Genomic DNA, 12,503 nt, shown 5'->3' on the forward strand with positions numbered 1-12,503 from the left:
TCCCATGCCCGTGCCACCATGTGCCTGTGCTCCTGGCACAGTGTGCCCACTCACAGTGTCAGCAGGGCCTTCATTGTCTTAGGTGTGAGGGGTGGACTCAGGTCCCTGTACTGTGGGGCACACAATTGATTGAACAGCCCTTGGGGCACAGGTTTGGGGATGAAGGGTGGGTGAGATGGTGGTACCACAGGGTGGGGGTGTAGGGTTTAATGTGGGCAGGGTGAGGCAGGGAGTGGTATACCTGCTAGGGGTCCCATATGGGCAGTGCTTAATTTGTGCTTCTTGTTTCCGGTGTAGAGCACCGGCACTTATTTTTGAGGACCAGCGCTTATTTTTCTGCCTCAAGCATTTACTGCGAGCAAAAGACACATATGGGATAGACGGAGGAAATAAAAAACAGAAAAGCGCCACAATGGGACAAAGCAGAAAGCTGCAACAGTGAGATGAAGGGGCAAGGAGTGGCTTTAAGTGGATTGAAGAGGCACGAGATGGCTTCAGTATTACGTTGCCTCAGTATTATGTGTTTGCACATTTAATTGCAGCAGCTTCGTGTTTAAGAGGAGGGCTTTGGGCACCGGCACGTTTTCATTTACAAATTAAGCACTGCAGATGGGCCAGATAGGTCGTCACTGTCCAGACATCAAGCGGCATTGTCGTCACTGGAGCCTTCATACTGATGAGGGCTGGCTGTCTCTGGTATCCTCTCCTTGGTGGCAGTACCAGGGGTACCTTTGGATGGAGTGAGAGAGGGTTAAATGGTGGAGATGTGAATGGTTGTCTGTTTGTCTGATGCATACAGTGGCTTGACTTGATTCCCAGCAATGGCAATGACAGGTGCAGCAGTGCTAACATAGTTTGAGGATAGTGCTGTGTGATGTGTACCATGCTCTATAGGGGTTGTTGTGAATCAGGCTGTTGTGCATGGAGTGTATATTCTTAGCCCATGATCAGTCCATTTCAGGTTTGTTAATCTGGATAAGTGGCCATTAGGTTTGGTGACAGTACTGCATCATTGTTTAGCATTGTGTTATGCCATTGCATTGCAGTCATTGCCATGTAGTGTGCCTCAGTTGAAGCATCCAGTTGTAGCTAGTGCAATACTCATACATGCAAGAGATGTGATTTGAAGTGCACATTGCAGGTTTAGATGTAGATGGGATAGTGCATTGTGGGAGTCGTAGTGATAGTAATTGGCTGTACTATCCTTGCACTTGGCAGGGAGTGTGTGAACATTGGGGCAGGGTGGTGTTGTGGCATGCAGGTGAGGGGCATTAGGGGATTAGTTGGGAGGTGTAGTGGGAGATGTGATGAATTGAGGAGTGTTTGGGTGGTGAGGATGCATGCTGGACAGATCGAATTAGTACCCGGGGAGTGGTAGTTACTCACCAGAGTCCAGTCCTCCGGGTATTCCAGTCAGGCTCTCAGGATGCAGAATGTCCAAGTCCTTCTCCCACGATGTGAGCTCTGTGGGAGGAGGTGGAGGCCCACCGCCAGTCTTGTGTACGGCTATCTGATATCAATAGGCCATGGAATGCACCTTCCCCCTAAGGTCATTCCACCTCCTCCTGATGTCCTCCCTTGTGCGTGGATGGTTGCCCACTGAGATGACCCTGCTAGTGCACCTGGTCCTTACTAAGTAAACTTACAAGGGGACGCGTATAGGTCGATGATCCTTTTGATTCACATGGAGTTCCTAGCTAGGCTAATGGCAGTCACACTAATGATTAATATGCAATTCAATAAACATTATTCATCATCAACAATGAATCAGAATATAACACCCCATGACCCTCCAGTCATGAATAATCACAACTCGCTATACGTTTTAGTAGTTTTATTCCATATTAATTACAATACTAATTCATGAAAATTAGTTCAAATTTTATTTGAGTCAACAAATCTGTATTAATTCATTAGAAGGTGCCAAAAACATAGCCTAATAAAAATTTGCATCAGAGTACATTCTAAAGCAATAGCATAAGTCAATAATCAAATCAGGAATGAATAAGTCAACATAAGTAGCATAGTTCTGCAAATCAGTTTTTCAATCATTTGTCTCTGTGTTGTCAATGTCATAAGGTAAGAACCTCACCTAACCCAGATTAGCATCAGCATGTGGGACTTCGTGCGAAAACAGTTTAGAACATGAATTTTGAAAAACATCTAGCTAGGGAAAAAAATCTGTTTAAACAGCGCATTTGGTACCTAGAAAGAAATGCTCAAAAGTTAATTCAGTCACATTGTCATATCTACCTATCCTCAGTATGTCTCAGCATCAAGTCAATCTTCGTCCTCAGGTCATCAATTGATTAGCATCACATCAAGCTCTCAAGAGCATGAGCCCAATGACAAAATCTCGAATCGCCTTGACATCTCTCTCCATCCGTCTCATCTCCTATCTGAAGTTTTTCCTCTTTGTCACAGCATTATATCAAAGTCACGCAGACTATCGCCCAATTCCTAATTGGTCAATTAATCACATGATTTTACTTTGAACAATAATTTTTATAATTCAAATCTCTGAACTCTAAATTTACACAGTTCTCAGATTGTTGATTGGTTCACTTTGCGATGTTCTCATCATCCGGCCTGTCAGGTATCGAAAATGTTGCATCTTGTTCTCCAGTCAGTGTCTCTATTGTTCGAGTCCTGGGAAAGTACACTCTGAGCGCTTTACACAGTAGTTGATACATTCTAGTTTCCATCGTCTTCTGTCCATCGGTTCATGAAAAGGTTTCAGCTAAGCAAATTTTTATTAAACAAGAAGCAGTTCACGGTTAGTCTGATTTGTCAGCACCTTTCATTGAATGGTAATATTCAGCTTCTGCACAAGGCCTGGCAAAACTAGGCCACGACTTGAGATAAGTTAAGCTCTACAATATAATGCAAAAGTTAAGTTATGTCTCTCAATATGATATACTACTACTACGTTATTCCAATACATTTTCAATATTTCACATATGTTAGTCGTTCTTTTAATATAATTTGTGAAACTTAGCGACCACTCTCTGCGGTCACAATTTCAAACATGTCCATTAATTTCTACATAAGTCATTTTCTACAATTTTTGTTATTCAAAATACATAAACATTCATTAATAATTTCTAATTAAGACATTTGTGTTAAAAACCCTGTTGACTATTCTCTGCCATAACTCAATTTTCCTGTCTATGGAGGTTTGCTGTACCTGTGCTCCTAAGAGTTGTGGCTCCACCTTGAGGATTTCATCAACCATGACCCTCAATTCATTGTAACTGAAGCGTGGATGCTTTTGACGTAATGTGGTGGTTGTGTTGTGGGTAGGGGTGTGTTTTGTGTGTGTAGGGTGCAGTGTATGGTGCTTGGTGGGGCAGGGGTGTTTGCTTGTGAGTGCTGGTAGGCTGTGGTGTCTGTGTGTAGTTGTGATGTGTGTATAGTGTTGGTCGTACAGTTGTGTGGTGTGTGGTGAGTGTGAAGTATAAATGTGCCTATGGTATATGAGTACCAAGTAATGAGATTGTGGCTTCTCGGTGTATGTGGTGGTCGTTTTAGTCGCAAATTATTGTGGGTTGGGTGTGGGTGTGTTATACAATGCAGTGAGTAGGTGTGCCTGGTGTGTGTATGTGTGTCAGGTGTGGGGTATTTGAACTTTCCAATATGGTGTTCTGTTCTGACAGGAGTGAGTCCTAAGCACAGTGGTTCGGACTGCCAATGGTTTTCCGCCAATGAAGAACCGCTGCAGTGATTTGTGGGTCGTAATCTGGTTGATGAAAGGTTGTCAGCGTGGCGGTGCTGGTGGTGGAACAGCCTCTTTCTCGCCCTCCTGAGTCCTGGCGGTGTTGGATTTGTGGCTGTTTTTTGGCGGTCTTCATTGTGTGACTCTTAATACAGTGGTCACATTAGAACCAACATGGCGGTCTTTTGGTGGCTGCCACTGCGGCTGTCTTGCCAAAAGACCGCCAAACTCGTAATGAGGGTATTAGTGTACTGTGTAATTTTTTGCAGTAAGACGAATTCTGGTTCTGCTTGGATATCTCTCACAATTAATGACTTTGACGAGGGATTTAGTGGTAATGTTCTGACTACTTTGTTATTCTTTATTATTCTTAGTTCTATTCATCCTCATGGAACTCATTCCAAATTGACTGGTCTGCCCTTCTTCATGAGTCAGGTATGTCAGGAGGATGATGGAAATGCCTGCTTATTTAAGACAGCAAGGCTTGCATTTACAGCATTTCCCTGAAGTTTTCCTGTGCTCCTCATGAATAATGGATGGTAGGAAGGTGAGTTTGGCAAACAGTAATGAAGCCCACTGGTAAGTAATCAGAACACTGCCAAGTTCTTGCACTGCGTATATGGATTTCCCATTCCTACAAGCTTTTCTGTGCATTTTTAAATGGTGTCAGGGTACGAGTTGACTGCATGAATTCTAGGTTGTGAGATTCCTTAGTACAATTATTAATTTTGGGAATAAAACTTGACAAACAGCAAGCTGAAAGTAGCCACACTCGCCGGCAGCCTGGTCACCCTCCCTCCTTTACCCAGTTATCCCCGCTCTTTCCTGGTCCAGCCACCACTGCGGTCACGCTCGCTGCACGGGGCAGTTTTTCATTACATTATTGTGTAACATTTCGAGCTTCATCTCCCATTATTTGTCTTCATCCTTTCCTTCCCGCCTCCATCTCCTTCCTCGCTCGCTCTCTTTTCAAATCAGCAAAGCTGGCAGAAAGCTAATTATCTGATATTCCAGCCTCATGTTGTGTTAATGGCTTCAGATTGTCGATGACATTTTATTCCTGTTAGTCTATTATTTTGCGCTCATTGTTATCTCATCCGCGCGAAATGCAGCCACCGGAATTTTCATATAGGTCCCCTTCCCTGCATCAGGATTTTTACCCTTGCATTTATCATCTTTGAAAGATCACTGGGATATTAAAGTTGTCTGCTATATCTCCTGTAAATATCAACTGAATTAAAGTAGCAGGGCGGTGAGCGGAGGAAGGCGCGTAGGGCACCGAAACAAGGAAGAGCTGCCGAGGTTGCATGGACGTCATTTGAGGGTCGACAGGAGTCGTAGCTGCGAACCCAAACTGCCCTTTGCGACCCCTGGCACTAGTTTGCGACCCCTGGCCTCAGAGATGGGATATTCAGTGCCAGGAATACAGAAGCAGCTAGTTCGGGCTCCACTCTCTTCCTTGTTTGCCATTTTTTTTATTACACTAATAGTGAATAGTAACATATTTTTGCTGAAATATGCCTCTCCATGGTAGCGGAAGTAAGTATAAATGCTTTTAAAAGTATTTGTGTAGAGTGTGTTTAAGTGAGTGACTGTGTTTACGTGTGAATTGGTGTGTATGTGTATGTATGCGTGTGTGAATGAAAGTGGAGGTCAAAGGGCGTGTGATGTCACTTCTGCTACCCCTGGCATTTCGGTGAATTGACGTCCATGCGAGTTTGCCTTCCAGTTGCAAGGCTGCAGGTGCTGCAAACACCCAGGCAATTTGCTTTGCTCTTTGGTCTTTGCTCGTGCAGATGTCAACTGCACTAGGCCCTTTGCGTGGGCTTCAAAGACAAGTGGGATTTTGAGACAGATAAACTTTCTCAGCGACCGCGTGAGTGGCGTTTGTGTTGAACTAGCATGACTTCGTGTAGCCATTAGCACATAAATAGAAATGGCAGAACACTCAACGCATGAACACTTAACCCCTTCCTACACATACACAGATGCTACGTTATGCTGCCTGATCACAGCTCCTAGTGTGGGTAATTGACAAATTCCAGGCCTGCCACTCTTCAGATTGTAAATAATATCTGTCAGTCAAGAAACAGTTTTCATTTCAATAGGATAATCCTGTTTGTTTATTTTTAGCTCTCTCAGTGGGTTTAGAAGTGCTATTATTCGAGTCCCAGGTATTCCAGTCACGTTGTGTGTGACCTGAAGCATGTCATTGGGCACTTAGTTCAGGCTTTAATGCATTCTTTGAAGGTTTACCGAGTGCCATAAAGGCTAAAACTTCGGTAGGGAGACCTAAATGGATAACTCCATTCCAACAAGAAGCCACGCTTTCTTTAACAAATTATATATTCTTGGAGTTGCGTCCTCGCATTACCAATTGGGCAAATGTTCCAGGGTGTAATTCGTTCGTAAAATAAAGGTGGAACTCGGGCATGACAGCCTTGCGGCCTGACATTATGATGGCCACCTATGACGTAGGGCCGTTGGAAAATAAATTTCAATTTAATTTACCCTGCCCATTAATTGTAGGGAAAGCACCTTTAGGTAGCCGCTACATCTTTAAGGTGTTTGAAAACATGCCTGCTACATATCCTGTTTCCTAAGGTAGGAGCTTATTGCAATGATCACGAGTTCCACTGTTGATATTTTATCAGAAATTTAACAATGTGCCATTTCCCTCCGTTTTCCCTTTCAGCCATCAGCGTTTAGAGAGGTGTTCCCCCTTCCGAGATGGTGGGCTGTTGAGAATAATTCCTTATTTAGCATGCGGGGTGTTACCTCTTTCCAGTGATATGACAAGCAGTTCCCTTGCGGGCATTTTTCAAACCACGTGGGTCTCCTTGGTCAGATTTCCTTACTTGTGTTTCGTTTTGCCCCCGTGTGGTTTTCTGCTCAAGGGTAACACACTGTACTAGCAGGAATTTACTTTTGGCTCTTCAACATGATGTGTTGGAAGCGGTCTGTTCTGGGTGGCTGTGGTGGTGTCCCAGACAGGCAGGACCTACCACCCCGTCACGGGTGGGTGATTACACTCACTGCATAAGCTGCGCTCACCCTTGGGTAGCTTGGCATTGAGCAGTCAGGCTTATCACAGAGCAACGTGTAAAGCATTGGCACAGCACTCCCACAATAAAATACACTGAATGTCACAAAAGAGACTTCCCGTGTGTTGTATGTAAACAAAGATTGTATTCAACACACACATAAATTAACCCAATATGGACATCGTGAACTTCTGGGCATATCAAACTCATAAATATTGCCAGCAGTCATAGGCCTAAACCTGGGTTAAAATGACATTACTACTATGCATGCTGGGGTGAGGTCCTAAGTTATCACTGAGCACCCTTATGTGGTACATAAGGTTGTCAACCCTAGGCCCAACCAGGCAATTATTATAATGTAATACTATAGAGTTTAAGGTGCACCCCAGACCACGATATCAGAAATGTCTACACATAGATAATGACAACCCTTTTAAGCCCAGTTTGCCAAGGCTGCACAGGTAAAACCAATGTCAAACGTAGCATTCTGTTGACAAGAAATCAATGAGTAAAGCAACGCTGCCAGCCACTAAAATCGCTAACAGGTCCTCACGCAGTCACTCCCACATGCACGCACTCACTCAGAAGTTATACACTGTGCTCTGGATATTAGACATGTTCGAATGGAACACACTTGCACACACATGTGCAGCCTGGCCTCTTTTAAAGTGGTGGTTTTTTTTAATTCGTTTTTGCCGTGACTGTGTGAATTGCCTTGCTAGTCTGTGGCACCCCCCTCCCCCTTTTTTCTCTTCTAAGTAAAAAGGCTACATACATCTTGCAGAGTGTGTTTTTGGGAGACTATTTTAATCTGTTTCTGTGATTTAAATTGTGCTTAAAAACTGTCTGCCCCCCTGTATTTTTGCCTTTAAAAAGCCCGATTTCAGAGTGCGCGCCCAGCAGTATTCCAGTGTTTGTTTCTTAAACAATCTCTCCCTTACCTGGAAAGTAGACTTTGCTTGCTTGAAAGTGTGGATTCAGCCTGTCTGTATACAAGGAGATACTGAATAGAGCAGCAGTTGCATTTCCCCCTGACCACAGGGACTGGACTTCAGTTAACTTGCTCCTTATATAAGTTCCTATTGGTTGTTGCATATGCTATTGTGATAGGTTGTTGGGAGATGGTCTTTCATTGGTTTCTGGCTCCAGGGCTGGGGTTATGATTGGTGGATAGGGCTGGGAATCTGATTGGCTGTTGGTTCTAGGGCTGAGATTCTGATTGGCTGTTGGTTCTAGGGCTGTGATTGGTGGATAAGGCTGAGAATCTGATTGGTTGTAGGTTCTAGGACTGTGATTGGTGGATAGGGCTGGGATTCTGATTGGCTGTTGGTTTTAGGGCTATGATTGGTGGATAGGGCTGAGAATCTGATTGGCTGTTGGTTCTAGGGCTGAGATTCTGATTGGCTGTTGGTTCTAGGGCTGTGATTGGTGGATAGGGCTGAGAAGTTGATTGGTTGTAGGTTCTAGCGCTGTGATTGGTGGACAGGGCTGGGATTCTGATTGGCTGTTGGTTTTAGGGCTGTGATTGGTGGATAGGGCTGAGAATCTGATTGGCTGTTGGTTCTAGGGCTGTGATTGGTGGATAGGTCTGGGATTCTGATTGGTTGCTGGTTTTAGGGCTGGGGCTGTGATTGGTGGTCAGGAATAGGGCTATGATTGGTGATTAGGGCTGGGTCTCCCAATAGTTGGTTGAATCAGGGCATGAAATTGGATTGGCTAGGGTTAGGACCACCTTCTTATTGGCCAGTAGGGATATAAAAGGCTAGGACTCAGGGCGTCTCAGCCCGGGAGTTGAGGCAAAGGGCGGAGAGGACAAGGGCAGTTGCCTGTTTGGGCCTGTTCGGGACAGGTAGGGACTAGGGACTAGGGCCAGAAATGCTGCCCAATTCTCAATTGACCAGGAATGGTTTCAGCCCCTACACATCCCTCAACATGCAAACACATATTCTACAAATACATCCAACTCATGCATCACAAACTGACCACAGTCAGATTGCAATGTCCCATCACCCAACACAATACCCTTTATACAACACACATACACATATCCCCCACAACTACAACAGTCAAACACCTCCATTCTCACTGCAAACACTACTCTGTCCACTCCCACTAACACAACCTGCCATCACCCACACAACACAAAACTACAGTATACATTTCTCTCAGTCTCAGCCTTCCAGATACACACTCTCTGCTCTTACTAACCAACAACACTATCCGCTGTTTGCTCCACACAGACCACCTGTCATCATAACAATGCCCAAACCCTGCCTTCAAACACACCATCTACAAACAATCTTCCCATCTCTTCACCAATTACACACAACCATACAATCCCCACATTTCACTCCACCACACATATTACCTCTTCCAATCATCGCAACTAACACTAACTCCCCTGGCACACATCCATCACCTCTTACACACCTCGTACATTCATCTCCAAAACACATCAACACCCCATCTAACACTCAAATTCCACTCACCAGCACTAACTCACATACAAATCCCTCACCAAAAACAACTACACCAATATCCCCTCTCACTATTCCACAAAAATAATACCGACCACAAACATCAGCACATCAAATCAACACAAACTTACATTACACTTATCGTCATACCCACTCCCACCCTCAGGACTACACAAAGAATACAAATTCCATCCTATCTCCACCCCTAATTTCTCACTCTTCACAAACACCTACCGCAAGCACCCCAACCCAGCAACTTTCATTCACTCGCCTCTCCTCCATTGCACAATTTAGAGCCTTACATCATGATCCACATGCTCCTCCACCACCCCTAACCCATACTCCATCCACACTAAACAAACGCAAACAAAATAAAAAACATGCCACTCATAGCAACCTCGCATCCCCTCGTCTATTACATAATAAAACTACCCTACAAAAAACAGTACACTCCTCATGGCTCCCTCAGCCACCAAGTCCACCACCCACACACACAGACCCAACAAAATGCCTCCTTAACCTGCTGGAAGAGGAACACTATATTGAAAAGCAAGACTATTGTGAGCCTCAAACAGTTATCACAACTAGCAACAATCCTGCTCCAAGCTCACATTATACTACTTACCCTTCTCCTAAACAAAACAACACTACCACTAACACACCTTTTCTAAACTGCCAGCTCATAAACGCTCGATCACTCTAAAAAAACAAGCACCACATTTACGACCTGCTCACAGACACACAACCTTACTATTCATAACTGAATCCTGGTTGGGAGATGGCATGGCCCTAGTGTTGCACGAGGCCATTCCTCCGGGCTATCAAACCATCACACAAAACGGTATAGGCAAGAGAGGAGGTGGACTGGCTATTATATTCAAACAGGCATTGAACCTCTGTAAAACAGACAACCTCTCCATACGAGGTTGTGAAGCCCTCCTTACCAGATGCCACCCTACTCCAATTTCCTCCTGTAACCTTCTCCTCCTTTACCGACCTCCACATAACAACTCCATATTCCCAGATGCTTTTCTAGACACAGTCTCAAACCTTATTACACTATACTCCAACCTATGCATTCTTGGGGATCTAAACATTTGGTTTGACAAACCCAATATGCCTCATCCAAAAGCTATCACCACTGGCCTAGTCGCATTGAACCTACATCAGATTGTACACAATCCCACACACATCGCTGGTCACACCCTAGATGTCATTTTTGCTAAGCCTGAACTAGTTACTATTCATAGCATCACAGAAATCACTTGGTCAGACCACCATTTGATAACTTTCCGACATACAACTCCACAAATCAACACACCCCACAACTACTTACATACATACACCTATCGACCAAGGAGCAAACTCAATTTGGATGACTTAGAAACACAACTAACAGCCAACACAGATCTAGATACAATTAATTATGTGCCAAAACTTTATGAGTGGCTACAGGAAGCTTTTGATATCCTAATACCACTCAGAAAAACTAAACACAACAAAAGAAAACCAACACCTTGGAGAAACACAGAACTTAAAAAGATGAAGCAACAAATCAGAAAGTTGCAGCGGACCTGGCTCAAAACAAACAACGGTCAAGACAAACTGCAGCTACACAAACTTAACAGGATATACAAATCATCAATCAAAAAAGCTAAAAAAAGATACTACTCAGACAGAATTCAAAATGCTCAATCTACAACCAAGGAATTTTATAAAATTCTCAATGAATTTCAAAAACCTACATGCATGGAAGGAAGTCATTCCACTACTCAAGATTTCGCAAACAAATTGGCAACTCACTACACAACCAAGGCAGACACATTGGACTCCTATTTAAAACAGAAGAAAACCATCAGCACCAACCCCTTTCCTAAAGTACCCTCTAAGAATAAACCAACCCAACCTCTACAGTCCTTCAAACAAATATCCCAGGATGAATTTATGGATTTGGTCAAAGCAAGCAGACCTTCTGGTTGCCCTTCTGACCCTTGCCCACTACAAATCTTCAAGAACATTTTTCTATCTACTTCTGCTGCCACACCTGTAAAAAGAATCATCAACAACTCTTTAACTTCAGGAACTTTTCCTGCAGACCTGAAAAAGGCATACATACGACTTTTATTAAAGAAAACAAACCTAGACCCGCAAGACCCCAACAACTACAGACCAATCACAAATGGACCTTTCCTGGGCAAATTGATCTAAAGAGCAGCTTTCGCCCAGGTGTCACAATTAATTGAAGAAAATTCTATACTTTCAGACTTCCAAACTGGATTCTGCCCAAAAAGAAGCACTGAATCGGCACTCATAGCAATCTGGGATGATCTTAAAAACACAGTCGACCGAAATGGAGTTGCTGCACTACTTCTCTTGGACCTCTCGTATCTTTGATACGGTTAACCATGACACCCTAATTCAAAAACTCCACGAAGCTGGCATGCAAGGGATTGCTCTCGACTGGATCACTTCCTATCTTAAAAAAAGATCGAATATCATCCACTCGCCCCCCTTCTCGTCCGAACCCTACCTCACAAAAGCAGGGGTCCCCCAAGGGTCAATCATCTCACCTTTGCTTTTCAACATCTACATGATATCTTTACCAGAACTGATCAATGATTTCCATCTCACATGCTACAACTATGCAGATGACACACAAATACTACTTAAATTAGAATGCCCCAAAAACATTGAAAACTCACAAATCTTCAGTTGCCTGAGAGCCGTTGATCAGTGGATGACCTGGAGCCATCTCAAACTAAATACCTCCAAAACAGAAAAACTCATATGTGGTGACTGGAAAAGTTATGACCCTCTGTGCGTCTGGCCTGACGATCTCGGACCACCTCCTCAATTATCCAAGGAAGTTAAAAACCTAGGAATCACCATGGATTCCAAGTTAACTATGAATGCCCAAGTGGACAAATTAGCATGAACAAGCTTCATCACCTTGAAGACTTTACGACGCATCTTCCCCCACCTCGGATTTCCACACAAGGTGCAAGCTACTATCTCGCTTGTACTATCCAAACTGGATTATGCCAATGGCCTCTACCATGGATCATCTCTCTGTTATGAAAAAACTACAACGTATCCAGAATTCCGCAACCAGTCTACTTTTACATGTAAAGCCACAAGCCCACATCTCCCCTGCCTTGAGAGCACTACACTGGTTACCCGTTGCCAGAAGATGCACTTTCAAGCTGCTTTGTATCACCCACAAAGCTTTACATGGAACAGGACCGCTTTTTATCATAAACAAAATAA

This window comes from Pleurodeles waltl, chromosome 3_1 (genome assembly GCF_031143425.1).
Source record: "Pleurodeles waltl isolate 20211129_DDA chromosome 3_1, aPleWal1.hap1.20221129, whole genome shotgun sequence".
In the NCBI taxonomy this organism is placed as follows: Eukaryota; Metazoa; Chordata; class Amphibia; order Caudata; family Salamandridae; genus Pleurodeles; species Pleurodeles waltl.